Genomic DNA, 14,457 nt, shown 5'->3' with positions numbered 1-14,457 from the left:
TATTAACTCATCGTTTCTTTTGATCTAATTTTATGTTTTTGGCAATCATTTGCAAAGTGTTTTGTATTACCTTTTCTTTATGGATAAGTTTTTATCATTTATGTTTTCATTGGAATTCCTAGTTCGGCTTAAAAGAACTGAATAGCTTACATAAGAACAGACAGCCAAACCGACAGATAGACAGAAGTATTGATTCTGATAAAGATTTTGCATATTTTGGTGATGACTCCATTGGTAATAATGCGCTCAGCAAGTGCTCAGATATATGTATATTTATAATGCAGATATATTTATATCTAAATGCAATTAGATGGAGCATGCTAACCAGTTCACGCTGCTTGCCACTAGCAAATTATCGCATTCATTCGTGAGTGTCAGCCACGTAACCTGTTCCATTTGGCCTGGCTGTGACTTCATTTCTGCATTGCTTCCGGTGCTTGTGCCAGTCTGCGGTTGCCGTTGATTGTTTTATGTGTGCGATGTTTGCGTTGGTGGTTCCTTATCTCTACCTCTGCCTCTTACTGCTCCTATTTTTGAGAAAAGGCAGACAGGCCGGCAGGCAGGCAGTCAGCCAGGCAGGCAACAATAACAACATCGTCCAATGTCTCATTCATCTTTTGTGCAGCGGTCACGCTGTGACCACTTGAAACGTTGCCCTTGCCATTCCGCTTGCTGACACCGACGAGAAACTGACACACACACACACACACACATACATATCGAGAGACACTCACACCCACTACAGATGCCACTGGATCACTTTATCATTTGCAAAATTGCAAACTGCAACCACAAAACCATAACACTGACGCATACAAAGTACATTTTTGGGAGTTTGGGACAGCATCACGCATACGCACTGTTCTACGGCTGTACGGTTCTACGGCTTTGCGGCTTCCCGGCTGCCCGGCTGCCCGGAAATGTGTCCGCTCGTCCGTCCGAATATGAGCTGGACCCCCACTAAAACATGACTGGGAGTCCGTTGATTTAGTTCGCTCCGTTCAGTCCGTGCTCGAAGAGCGCTTACCATTTGGGCAATGTTCCCGTTGTTGTTGCTGTTGTTGTTGATTTTGTAGCTGCTGCTGCTGCTGATGTCACTGCTGGGTTTATCAGTGGCAACAACACCAGTATAAATCTTATGTCTGCATTGAGTAAGAGACTTCTCTCCACTTCTCTTGCAGTCAGTCATTTATTGCTTGTGGGGCTTGTGTTACGGCTGCTGCTACTGGTGCTGCTCATGTTGCTGTTGCTGCTGCTGCTGCTGCTGCTGCTTCTACTGCTGCATGTTGCATGTTGGCCAAAATGTGCGATGGTGGCACAGAGAAGCGTTGCAGTTGCCATTATCGTTGCTGTTGTCACTCGTTTTGCACGCATGCAATTAGTCAGCCTCAAATTAACAAGTTGCCGTGCAAAATGCCACGCCCACAACCAATGAACCCACTCATGGAGCAAATGCCCAGTACAGATGTGTGTTTCGAACTTGTTAATTGAGCAGTGGCACCAACAGCAGCAGCAACAGCAACAGCAGCAGCAGCAGCAACAGCAGCAGCAACAGCAGTAACAGCAACCGATTTTGACGTGGCACATGAGCATTGTTTATCGGTTTGGCATTTCAAAACTCCCGTTAACAATTATCACAGCAATTTCAGCAATTTGTAACAAGTTGTTGTGCTCGTTGTCAATGTCATCGTCATCTAGTCGTTTTGGCAGTCGTTGCACGCACATCGATGATTCAGTCCAATCCCCAATAAGTTCATAACAATTAACACATCGTCCCAAAATTGTCATAGATATGTAGATACATAGATAGTTATGTAGATAGATATTCTTGCATATGGACACTCCTCTACAGGATAAACTCAACACAATTGCCGAAACATGGCTGCAAATGACTCACTGAGGCAGCTTCGTTTGAATCCCTTAAATGCTTTGCTGTGTCAGCACCTGGGTCACAATACAAAAAAAAAAAAGAAGAAAAAAACACCCGAGAACAGACCCGAAAACCGTTATCGGCCAGGGATAAACATTTTATGGCCTGGACACGTGCGAAGGACCAAAGCAATTTTGGACCCAAAAAAAAAAAGAAAAAAATTGCCTGCCACCAGACTAGTATTTCAGTCAAAAGGTGAACTATCAATGTACTCGCTGTAGCAAGCCCAACAAGCGGCATGTGCGACACTCAACCTATGCAAATGGGCCATTGTGAACTAAGCAATCATTGTAAGCCAAGTATCGCTCCTATTTGCTACTTGCCACAAGCATCCATTTTGAAATTAGTGGCCAAACAGCCTCAAGTGCCATTCAGACAACAAATATTCGAACTGTTTGGCTTTTGGCCTGGCTTGTTGTTTTGGCTGTTAATATTGTGCGAACACCTTTTGAGCCTTCTCCTATGATCAATGCTAATCAGCATACAATTACAATTAGTGACTGCATGTTTTTGTTTGTGTTTATAGCTTACTAAGGCTACCATTTCAGTTAACTTGGCTTGAAATGTTGGCTGAAAATACAGCTAAATGTGCTAATGGCTGTAAAGATTTCTCTTATCCACAATTATCGTATTCAAAGCGTATCGTTACCAAATTCACCAGTTGTGATTAGTTGTAGCGACAAGCGGTGAGTTCTTAAATTTTTAATGAAAATTAAATCTACAAGGAAATGTTAACTTCGGTGTGCCTAATCCGTTCTTCCTTGTTCTAACATATTTTGAATGTGCCACACAAAAACTGTTTGGTTAATCTATCTTGGTCAATCTGGGCAAAATAAACAAAAACAATTTCTCTTGCCTCAGGCTGCTCGACTGAGGGTTACCCCATACACAATTGCTTACCTTACACACATATTTACATAATCGAGTGAAAAGCTATTCAAAAGTCGTGTAGCAAATGTGCCAAATACTAAATAATTGTGTATTTGACGCAAAATGTAGAGAAATATGTAAGCGGTATCAAGTTGAGCGTTATCAATCGAAATGCGTGAAACAACTTCTGCGGTTGATCTATATAATACTCCTTCTTTTTTATTATTATTTGTGTTTTCTTCGTCTATTTCAAACATTATTATACCCATTTTAGCCATTTTTAATGGCTTCAGGGTATTTAGAAGTGTGCAACATCTCGGGGCGTGGTCGGGCTTGGGTAACCATATTTAACATTTTACGTCAGCTGTGCAGAGGTGTTAGATTTCAGAAATGCCCCCCAAATACTTACATACATAACACACGAACACACACACACACACACACACACACACACACACACACACACACACACACACACACACACACACACAGGCATGCAGTTGCTGCTGCGCGAAAGTTGCGCTTGACTCAAAAATGGGCGACACTGCAACTGAAAGCGTGTACAGCGGTGTGTGTGTGTGTGTGTGTGTGTGTGTGTGTGTGTTGCCGACTACGTGCAAATTTTTGCCATCTGGAGTCCGTTGCCTCGCTGGCCATGTTTACGACTCCTCGGGGGCCACTTGATTAGAAGAAGTTGCCTGGGAGTTGTACGAGCATTTCTACGAGCACTTCTTCTCTGTATTTGTGTGTGTGTGTGTGTGTGTCTATGAGTTTGTTTTTTTTCTGTTTCTTTTTTTTTTTTTTAACCGTTTGCTGTTTGCTGTTTGCGGCGCTTTCCTTTTATTGTAATAGCTGCAGCAGTTTGTTGAGCATGCACCTTTGGCATTTATGCCGGCCAGGTGGCAGGTGAGTGGTGAGTGGTGAGTGGTGAGTGGTTGACCCTTACCTGAGGGACTGCTTGCTGCTGCTCTACTACTAACTAATTAATTAAAAAGCATCGTAATCTTCATCGAATATTAAGCAAAGGCAACAGGGCCGAGACACAAGGCACAAGGCACAAGGCTCGACGCTCGACGCTTATCGCTGGGCACAAATCACTCGGTTCATAATGAAAATGTCAAGCTACCATCCCGCAAATGAATCCTGTTCGCGAATAAGGAGCTGGAGGCCGAAAAAGTGTCGCCGGAGGGGAGGAGAGGGGGGGAGGGGTTGTGCGCATGTTAATTAGCAAATGCGATGACTGACTGCTTCAATGCGATGTGGCCAGCATGTGAGCACCGGTCACAGACTTTATCAATTCATTAATCAGACAACGAAGGGGCTTTGGGTCAAAAATATTGGGTTCCACATTCAGTTTTTTCCATCCAGGAACAAAAGCACTGAACACACCTATCAAAATATACATATATACACAAAGCAAACGGTTACAACGCCAATAACAATGGAAGAAAGGGCAGTGAATGCCGGGAATGGGTTTGTAACGCAAAGTGGGAGACTTGCTGGGGAGGGTGGGTGGGTTATGCTGGCTGGGGTGAGCACTGGTAAAAGTTTTCTCCAAATTGACCAAAGAGTTGGGAGGCGCGTCCAAAAATGTCTGCGTAAATCATAAAAACCAGCTTACGAAAGCAAAAGCGACGGTCAAAGTCTGAGTGGCAGGCGTTCGGTTGGGCGAATGGGTGGCTCTTTTCACGATGGTGGTTGCTGCTTCTTCGACGTTGGAATAGGATTAGTATGACGTTTGATCAAAGCGACAGACAGAATGACTATCAGGCTATGTATAGTAGTTGTTGTTGTATTCGGAATTATGAAGGCGAAACAACATCAGCAGCACACACACACACACACACACACACGCTCAAACAACAACATTAAAATTATTTATCGCTCTTAGTTCGCAGCAATTGTCTGCGCGTGTAGTTTATGCCCCATGCCACATAGAGCCGCCGAGCCACGCCCATCCGCCCACGTCTGCAGTGAAAAGGCGCTTATGGCCTGCTGCGTGAAATGGCTTAGTACCAGAAGGGGTGAGAGCTCACAGAGACGGGCACTGGCACAAGTTACCACCCAGCTCATCAGCAACGCGCCAGCCTCTCTCACGACCGCGGCCTTTGTATCTGAATACCGGGCAAATAAATCAAAACTCGGCAGGCGATGGAGGCGGCGGTCAATAGGGCGTGGATCGTGTGGAAAGGGCGTGATGCGGCTCTAACTGCTCCTTCAGCTGTACCGGCATGTTATCTTTCATGTGCCAACAGCAAGCAGTTGAACCAAAAATCCAGAAAGAGAGAGAGAGAGAGAGAGAGAGAGAGAGAGAGAGAGAAAGAGAGAAGGGGTCCGAAATAGGCTTTAAGTTACCCCGAACTCATTACCCAAAATCTCCCAAAACATTGCAAGTCGTACTAATGAAACTTTACTCTTCGCTATGAAACTTCTCTGATTCTATTATTAATCTTGGAACTTATGTAATTTTTGAAAATGATTTTAAGCATTGGAAAAAATATGAATTTATATAGTTTATAGTTTTTATAGTTTCTCAATAAATTTGACTTAATTTAGTAAAAAAGCTGTATGGTTCTTCAGCGAATAGTACCCTAAACACTAAGCTAAAGCTTGCGGTACCAATTAAAGAAAAATATCAGAGCCACAATAATATTGCAATTGTATTCAAAAAAGAACAGCGAACGAATATTTTCCGAGAGTGACGAACTCCACTGAGTGTTACCAGATGCGATTTGACATTTACATTCAAAAGTTTGACATATTTAACACAAGAGTCAGCTTCGATTTGTGTTGCTTGCAATCGAAATGAATCAAGAATTATATTCAGAGCAAAAGCAAGCAAGTCAGCATATTTTGGACTCTTATTCATTATAGAAAGTTTCTACATTTTTCTATCTAAATATATAAATTGTTCTTGGCTCTAATTTTACATTTTAATTCGTAGCAAAATTTCTGAGATTTGGAACATATTGTTTGTTTTTTTTTTAGTGAATTGAAGAATCAATGCGCCCAATTAAAGAAGCAGCTCAACCACTGGCTCAAATCTAATATAAGTCAAATAAAAAACCAACGATTATATTGAGTTCATTCAGAGGTTGGGTACTGATTTGTAGCATGAGAAACGAAGGATCTAATGGATATAAAAAAATATGTCAGCAAGTGTGCCAAGATATGTTGAAAGTCTGCAAACGGTCAATCTAGAGACCTGGATTGATGTGTCCAATCCGAGAGCAAGAACAAGTACAAGAACGACCAAAGTCAATTCGCACGCTGCCCATCAGTTAGTTACTTAATTTTGCCTTAAGCTCATGTACGGTCAATGTTTGGACAACACCTTGTAATATCCGTTTAAGCTATGCGCGTTGACTGACAACTGGACAGCTGGGGGGAGGTGACTCTGGGACTGAAGGACTGAAGGACTGGGGATGCCACTGGCTGAGGCAGCCAATTTAGCTACAGTTCATTTGAGTTCGGAACGCTTAGGGAGGCAAAGCGAGGATGCGAGGACACTGACTGCGAGGGGAGGCTCGGACTCCGTAGCAGACACAGACAGCAATAGCAATACTACCAGCAGCAGCACCACCAGCACCACCAGCATCACCAGCAGCACCAGCAGCAGTTGTAGCAAGTGGAAGCGCCAGCAGCAGCAGCAGCACCAGTAGCAGCAACAGCAGCAGTCAGTGCTCTAAACATGACTTATGACCGATACGTGATGCAACATAAAAATGCCATTACATTGTGAGTGTTGCCGACTGAGGAAGGACCTCTCTCCCCCCCCCGGCACCGCACCAGCGTATATAACATGACGTATGAGTGTTGCACGTTTCGCTTGCCTCGAACGTCGCGTTGGATGTTTGTTCGTCACAGCGTTTGCCACTGTCAGAACAGCAGTCAGTTCCCCGCACCACCTGCAGCCCGCCCCCAGCTACCCACCCTCCCGCCCGTCTTAGCACACCCCTCTTTTAAATGCTGTACACAATTTCTCATTTGTCTGTCTGTGCGCTGGTTGTTTACCTTGATGTTTCCCCCCTCCCCCACCATTACAGCATTATTGCCATGCCCCCCCCGGTCCCCCCGGCAGTCTCTGCCACACACCGTCCGTTGTCTTTTGTCCCTCGGGCGTGGATGGCACGCATTGTTTGCTTTATTAGTGAAATTTAATGTGCTGTCTATTGAAAGATTCTATCCGTATCATTACAATCAGCTGCGAGCAACGCTTCTGCTTCTGTTTCTGCTTCTGTTTGTGTTTGCATGTATGTGTGTGTGTGTGTGTGTGTTGCTGCTTTTTTTTCATTAAAAAACTTTTATGGCACTATTTTTGTTTTGTACTCGAAGTTGTTAAGTTGCCCGAACACCAAGAGCCATAGACCTGAGGAAATTGCGCAAAAAAGTTTAACATCGATAGGTGCAAATTACAAAACAGAGCCAGTCATTGTGAGAGACTAGGGTCAGCCTTTGTTGTTGCTGTTGTTGTTCTTGTTGTTGTTGCTGTTGTTGTTGCTGTTGTTGTAAGTGTGTTTATCATTGTTGCTATTGTCGGTGAAAAGTTAGCTTAGTTCTCGTTCTGCCTAGTTGCCTAGATGTCTGATGAAGAAGCGGCAACAAAAACAGCAAAAACCCGGAAACGGCAAAAACAACTCGAACTTTTTGGTTGATTTTGCAGCAATCGTTTATTTCGTTGTTACCATGCCACCACAACCTCTCCCACCATTAGTACAGCAGCCCCTAAAAAATAATGTTGCTGTTTTTGTTGTAAATGGGTTGTAATTAAAGTTGCATATTCCGTTATTCAGTGCATATTAAATAAGTGAAAACGGAAACAACAAAAAAAAAAAAGAAAATTAATAAATAAATCAATGAACACAATGAAGTAAAGCCAAACAACAAGACACACTCAGATTTTTTTCCTTAAATGAAACCGTTTAGTATTTGAATTGCTATTTGTTATTGATAGATATTAGTTAATTGTTAGTCGTAACGTGATAGATCGCACAAGGGCAGGCATACATGGTGGATATATATATATATTTAAGAATCAGATCTGAGTTTCGGCTTGGCTCACAAATGTGTAGTTGCCCTCGCAGTTTGTTTCGTGCTGGAACTGTGTCGTTGTTGCACAGTCCATGCTTAAGGAGTTACAATTGATTTTTGGGGTCTGCTTCATCATCAGCCCACTATGAAAACTTTACCTATGGTAAAAGTTGTTAAGTGCTTAAAGACACACACAAACGCACTTACACACACATCAATGCACACACACACACACACACACAAACACACACACACACACGCACACGCATGTGGTTGGGGGGGGGGGGGGGCATCAGCTATACAAAACAGTATTTTGACTTGGTTTATGCAGCTAATTTACGGCTTGCAAACTAAATAGCCAATAAATCATGTAGTCAATCAATCAATCAATCACAGTGACAACAAATGCCAAACTGCCAAATTCAAAATTGTCCCATTTAAAATGCCAGTCAGTGGCAAACGTCAACAGGCAGCCAATTGGGACAACACAAAGGCGCTTGCTGCTATCCTTGTTATCCTTGCCATCCGTACCTCCATTGCCCCGCCATCCCCCTCCCCACAGCGGCCGATTGTATCGCATGGCAAAATCTGAGCGCTAAATGGCAGTTAATTGTTGGCTTGCAGGCAAACAAAAGGGTAAATACACACACGCATGCAGACACACACACACACACACACACACACACACACATACACACACATACACAGAAACACACACACTGACTTGTATTTACACGCAATCTTCTCTTTCAGCGGAACAAGAGAAGAATAGACAGCAAATCATTTGAAACAAACAATTTATTAAGGAGGCTGACTGACAAATATCAAGCTATCTTGATTAAACTTGGACTATTTCCGTATATCACAACATATTTAGCTGGTATAAGCCTGTCAAACGGGAACAACATCCTTCTATTTTCGGGAAATATATTTCTTAATAATATTAAATATTTCTAAGAAGCAGAGTTGGTATCCCTTATTCATTCTGATGATGTTTTGCTCTCTCGTCTGCTGATCAGGAAATTCGTAAGTTTTTTCAATCTATACTATATGAATTTATAAGATATCTACTATGATCGTAAGTGTGAACTCTTAAAATACCAATATTAAATTATAATATAATTAACAAATGGATAATGTGTAAGTGAATTTTGAGTACAATTTCCTAACTTTACAATGTAATTTGAGACAGCATTCGCTGGGCTTTTGTCTCATTCATTTTCAGTATTCATTGCATTAATTAATTCTGTTAATTATGATGCTGCCTGTTGAATGTAATCCCTTAGCAAGTCAACGAACATATGAAAATGATACAATTGCTTTATTTGGTATATTTATTGTGGTATCTTTAATCATTTATCAAAGCCTATCTATGATACAATTATTATTATTAATTAAATGCATTTTCACACATATCAATATATAAATGAATATCTTTTGGCATATCGAACACAATCGAAAGACAGGCTAAAAGTATGCAATACAATTGTAAATTTGAACATGTATTTGGGAATAATCACACATTTATCGCAAACTTGGAAAGAAGGAAACATATTAAGAGATAAAGGTACCAGACACAAGTCGTTAAATATTCAATTGTTTAAAATTGGACTTGAAATTCATTTCATCACACTGACCTATAATAACACTTCTACCCGTGTCTATTTTATTTATATTTATTGGAGTTTAGTAAATGGTAAATCCAATAAATTGACTTGCCTAATGCAACAATTATCCAATCCGACAAGGAAATACTCTGTCTATCAGAGATACTCAACAACATATATCCTATATTCCGTCAAATATTGTTTATATTAAACAGTCCATCAATCATTTGAGCAATAAAAAACAAATAAATGTATGTATCGTTAAGAGAAGCTGACAAAAAAAAATATGATATCAATTGCTGTATGCATAAAAGTTGTTAAATTCAAGAATAATTTACTACGAATATTTTGTGCATGGCCCAACTCAAAATTTGATTTTAAAAACATTCTTTTCTATTGTCTTGTAGAGGGTATTTTATTTTGTGCTTAAACTAGCAACGCATTCAAAATGTTATCGACCCCATGAAGTATATATATTTTTGATCAACATCGCTTATCGAATTGTTATATTCTTGTTCGATTGTTTATCAGAATTGTTTTGATTTTTATATTATTGTTTGTATCTATATCTTAAAGCCATCTTCTTATGAAGATATATAATCCTATAATCCTTCCTTTTCTCAAGGGCAACCAGATCGGTGCCTTAGTTACAATCGGCCGAAAGATGTTTTCTCAATGTTCTTTTTACCATATTTTTGGAGTAAGTTTTCAAAAAATGAATCATTCACCGGTCCATTAAATCCTCTATTTGCCATGGGAAAATTCGCTTGAAAGACGAGTTTTAAGTTGTGAAATACAAACAAATCAATTGAGTTAACTTCTCAATATTGTTAACAATCGAATTTTAAACAAATTAGATTTTGACATTAAGCCATTTGCTATGGTAACTATATTTATATGTTCACTTTTATTTGAAATTTATTTCACTTTGAGTCTTTTGTGAGTAGTGCAATAATTTACAAGTTTCAAGCTTGTATAGGATAAATCACTAGGATAAATAAATTATAATAATTATGATAATCGAGATAGGCGAGGACCTGAAGCAGGTGCCATAAGAATAATATTGCTTCAGGGCGGGATGTGTGTCTGCGTTTTTTTTTGTTATATATATGTTTGCTTAAAACTGAAATTAAAAAAAAGATGCAAATTTGAGCTCACTCGACTACAATATTCTTACTTGTTTTTGGTTGTTTGTCTTTATGCTGCTTGTGTTTATTTAGTGCTGGTGACTTTGACCCGAACACAGGGTGATCCCAAGTCGTGTACGCTCGGAACTTGCCATTATGGCTCTAGACACCTTGCTGCTGCTGTTGTTGTTGTTGTTGCTGCTGCTGTTGTTGTTGTTGTTGCTGTTGTTGTTGTTGGTGTTGTCCTTTGTCCGTATTCCGTTGTCCGTTGTGCCCGGCAATAAAATGTACACACTTGCTAAATATTTTGTTAAGCGGCAAATGTCCACGTGTGTGTATGCACACACACACACACACACACACACACACACACAGATGCATATGTGGTGTGTGTGTTTGGATCGCAAACAGTAACAAAACTAACAAATGAGATCCCGTTGTAAATCCTGGTGTCGCCTTTCTCCGTGCGGCACGGCGCGGCACGGCGCGTCGCTTGCTGTTGCTGTTGCTGTTGCTGTTGCGTTACTCGCCAAAAACCTGTGTGGCAAAATCCTTGCGTTTGCAGTAATCAGCACGTAGCGTTTAGTTCATTTGTGTGTGCGTGCCCAGGCGTGTGCGAGTGTGTGTGTGTGTGTAAGTGCGAAGTTTGCTTAAACACTAGCGAGACGGGGTTAGAGTGACAGAGAGAGGGAGAGGGAGAGAGATAGAGAGAGGGAGGGAGAGAGCGGATTAAATTTTTGTGCCCGGCAGCTACTTTTACATAAACACCAACTAACGTTGAAATAACTTTTAAATGACGTTTGTTTTTGGGGCGTGGCACGAACGCCTTTGCGTGTGAACTTTGTGGCATGGTCTGTTGCTGTTGTTGTTGTTGTTGCTGTTGCTGCTGCTGCTGCTGCTGCTACTGCTGCTTCTCCTACAACTTCTTGCTCACTTTATTTTAAACTTTATTTATGCGATAGAAAGCAGCAAATTTTTGTTTGCGTTTTAGCGACTTGCAGCACCCGTGAATTTATACCACAGCTTAAGTAAGGGTGTTTAGCAAATGTATTGTGTGTGTGTGTGTGTGCGTGTGTGTGTTTTTTTCTTACTAGTTGTACTAGGTATGTATGTAGAAGGGCGTGGCAGGGGTCTGGCATTGTTAACTTTATGCCATTGTAATATATTTTAAAGCATATTATGAGTGTATGTCTCATCTGTATCTGTGTGTGGACACGTGTGTATGTGTGTGTGTGTGTGCGTGTGTGCGTGTGTTGCGTGTTTCGCTTTTGTTTGCTGGATTTTGTATTTATTTTTTATTTTGTTGCACACAATTTGCAAGCTTAGCGCGTGAGATACTTAAGCTCTGATCGCTTTTGTTGTTAATTTTTATTTGTATACATATATGTAAAAGTATCTGTATCTGTATCTGTATCTGTATCTGTATCTGTATCTGTATCTGTATCTGTATCTGTATCTGTATCTGTATCTGTATCTGTATCTGTATCTGTATCTGTATCTGTATCTGTATCTGTATCTGTATCTGTATCTGTATCTGTATCTGTATCTGTATCTGTATCTGTATCTGTATCTGTATCTGTATCTGTATCTGTATCTGTATCTGTATCTGTATCTGTATCTGTATCTATATCTGTATCTGTACCTTTATCTGTATCTGCATCTGCATCTGTACCTTTATCTGTATCTGTATTTGTATCTGTATTTGTGTTTGTACTTGTATTTTGACCATGACAAGCGGATTTGTCGCTAAGCGTGCTTAGCCCGAAATGTATTTTATGATGTAAGCGTTGACAATTTTTGCCAATTTTCCTCAATTTCTGCACAGTTTCATGTGTAAGTACTTCTCCCCGCCCCTTTTAAAGTGCCGAGATGTGTGCCAGAGTAGCAACTTCAATTCACTGGTGTCTTCGTATAGCGGAAAGGGGGGGGGGGGGGTTTGGGTACCGGGTTGGGGTATAAATGTAAACGGGCACATAAAAACAAATGACAGCAAAAAATATGCAACACTTTCTTGCGTCAGCGCAAAACAACGAAACGACGCAATGTGGAAACACGTAAGGGTGTTCTTTTTTACTAAGCATGACTACGAGTTACCCTGTACAAGCAGATCTATACAAATTTAAGAGTTACTCCTTGAAAAATAATAGTTAATCGGTGTGTCTTCCTTAACAGATCTTGATAAAAATTCCTTTGTGGATTTGTGTAGGATAAAGTATTTCTGTAATATAACAGTGCAGTTGGTTATATCGATATATATTGGCTTTTGGTAATAAAGAAAAAGTTACCGAAACATTAGATAAACTCATATGCTGATCCGGAAAGGAGTTTAATTGGGTACAGGGTGTATAAAGAGACAACGCAGAAAAAAGAACAAATTTGATTTAGCGTAATTTGTTGTTTTAGTTTTTTGTTGTTGTGTCTGCGTAGTGAAGGGTGAGCAATGTAGTATATTCAGGGCAATAGGATACTCTGGATCAGAGTCAAGCATCAAGCGGAGCAAATCGCGAGGCGCACGACCCACAAAAGTGAACGGCACGCGAATGTTTCGCACAGGCGACAAATAATATTCCATTCACTTTCGCCAGCGGCCAAACCGACAAAATCAGCTTGCTGGCGAACAAAGAATTTGAAAATCTATTTGAAAATGCTTAAGTTAAGCTTAATTAAGTAAGTTAGCTTTGCAAGTAAAATAGAATGCTGCAATACAAAAATATAGTAAATAAATGGATTGATTTTGATAGTTTCTTAAAAGTACAAAAATACACTGAACAGCTCCTCAAAAGGCGAAAAAAATCTGTATGATGCCCAATGCTTTTTGCAAGTTTTAGTCTTTAAATTCGTTGTATTTGATTTATGTTGTTAAAGCTGTGTGTGAGAAAAGATTTTAATAATGGTAGTCAACATAGTCGCATGTTAAAATCATTCGAAAATTATTATTGAGTGCACACCTGATCTATATGGGGAATCAAGTTTGACACATTGATCGCCTGTTCAGATGGCATTGATTCGGTGTTATTTTTTGGTTGTTGGAAAGTAATAGTAAATGGTGATGGTGATGGTGACGGTGACCCCGTCGCTGCTAGTTCCCCGCAAGCTCTTGGCAAATCCTGCAACATGGCAACACGGTCGACGTGTGGAAGAGTAGTAAGTAGAAAGGGCAAGGACGAGGATGACAGCAACAACAACTACAATATGCGCACGTCGCTGACGACGTGTCTCAAGTGTGTCCCTTTGTCTGCACGAGTATCTCTGTATCTCTGTATCTGTATCTCTGTATCTGTATCTGTATCTGTATCTGTATCTGTATCTGTATCTGTATCTGTCGGTCTGTCCCTCTATTTGTGTGTGTGTTTGTGTGTCTGACTGTTGTAATTCACGAAATTGCCAGCAATCGATATAAACATCAACTCTCTATGCGTTGCCGCCGCCTCTCCAGCTCCTTTTCATATGTGTTTCTCGTTTCTAGTGTGTCTGAGCAACTGTGACAACAACAAAAAAACTCACAGAAGTGTGTTTGGGTATGATTGTGTTTGTGTTTGTGTGTGTGCTTGTGTGTGTGTGTGTTTGTTTGTTTGTTGCTGTGGTTGTTGTTGTTCTAGTTGCTGTTGTTGCTGTCAATACCGCCAATGATCCTGTTGACGTTGTTACTTTTGTGATGTGCCCAAAGTTTTTGTTGTGTGGCTGTTTGTTGCTCTTGTTGTTGTTGTTGTTGTTATTGTTGTTGCTGTTGTTGTTGTTGTTGCTGCTGCTTCCATTGCTGCTGGTGCTGTTGTTATTTTATTTTAGTGCAAGCGCAGCTGACATTGATGATGATTATAGGGAGTAAATAGAATTGAAAATGCGCCAGCCACCGGTAAATGTTTCGCTTTCGGCTCAGGACACGTGTGCTTCT

The sequence above is a fragment of the Drosophila grimshawi genome, unplaced genomic scaffold (assembly GCF_018153295.1).
Source record: "Drosophila grimshawi isolate 15287-2541.00 unplaced genomic scaffold, ASM1815329v1 contig_848, whole genome shotgun sequence".
NCBI lineage: Eukaryota > Metazoa > Arthropoda > Insecta > Diptera > Drosophilidae > Drosophila > Drosophila grimshawi.
The sequence above is the reverse complement of the archived record's forward strand: the minus strand, read 5'-3'. Positions refer to the sequence as shown.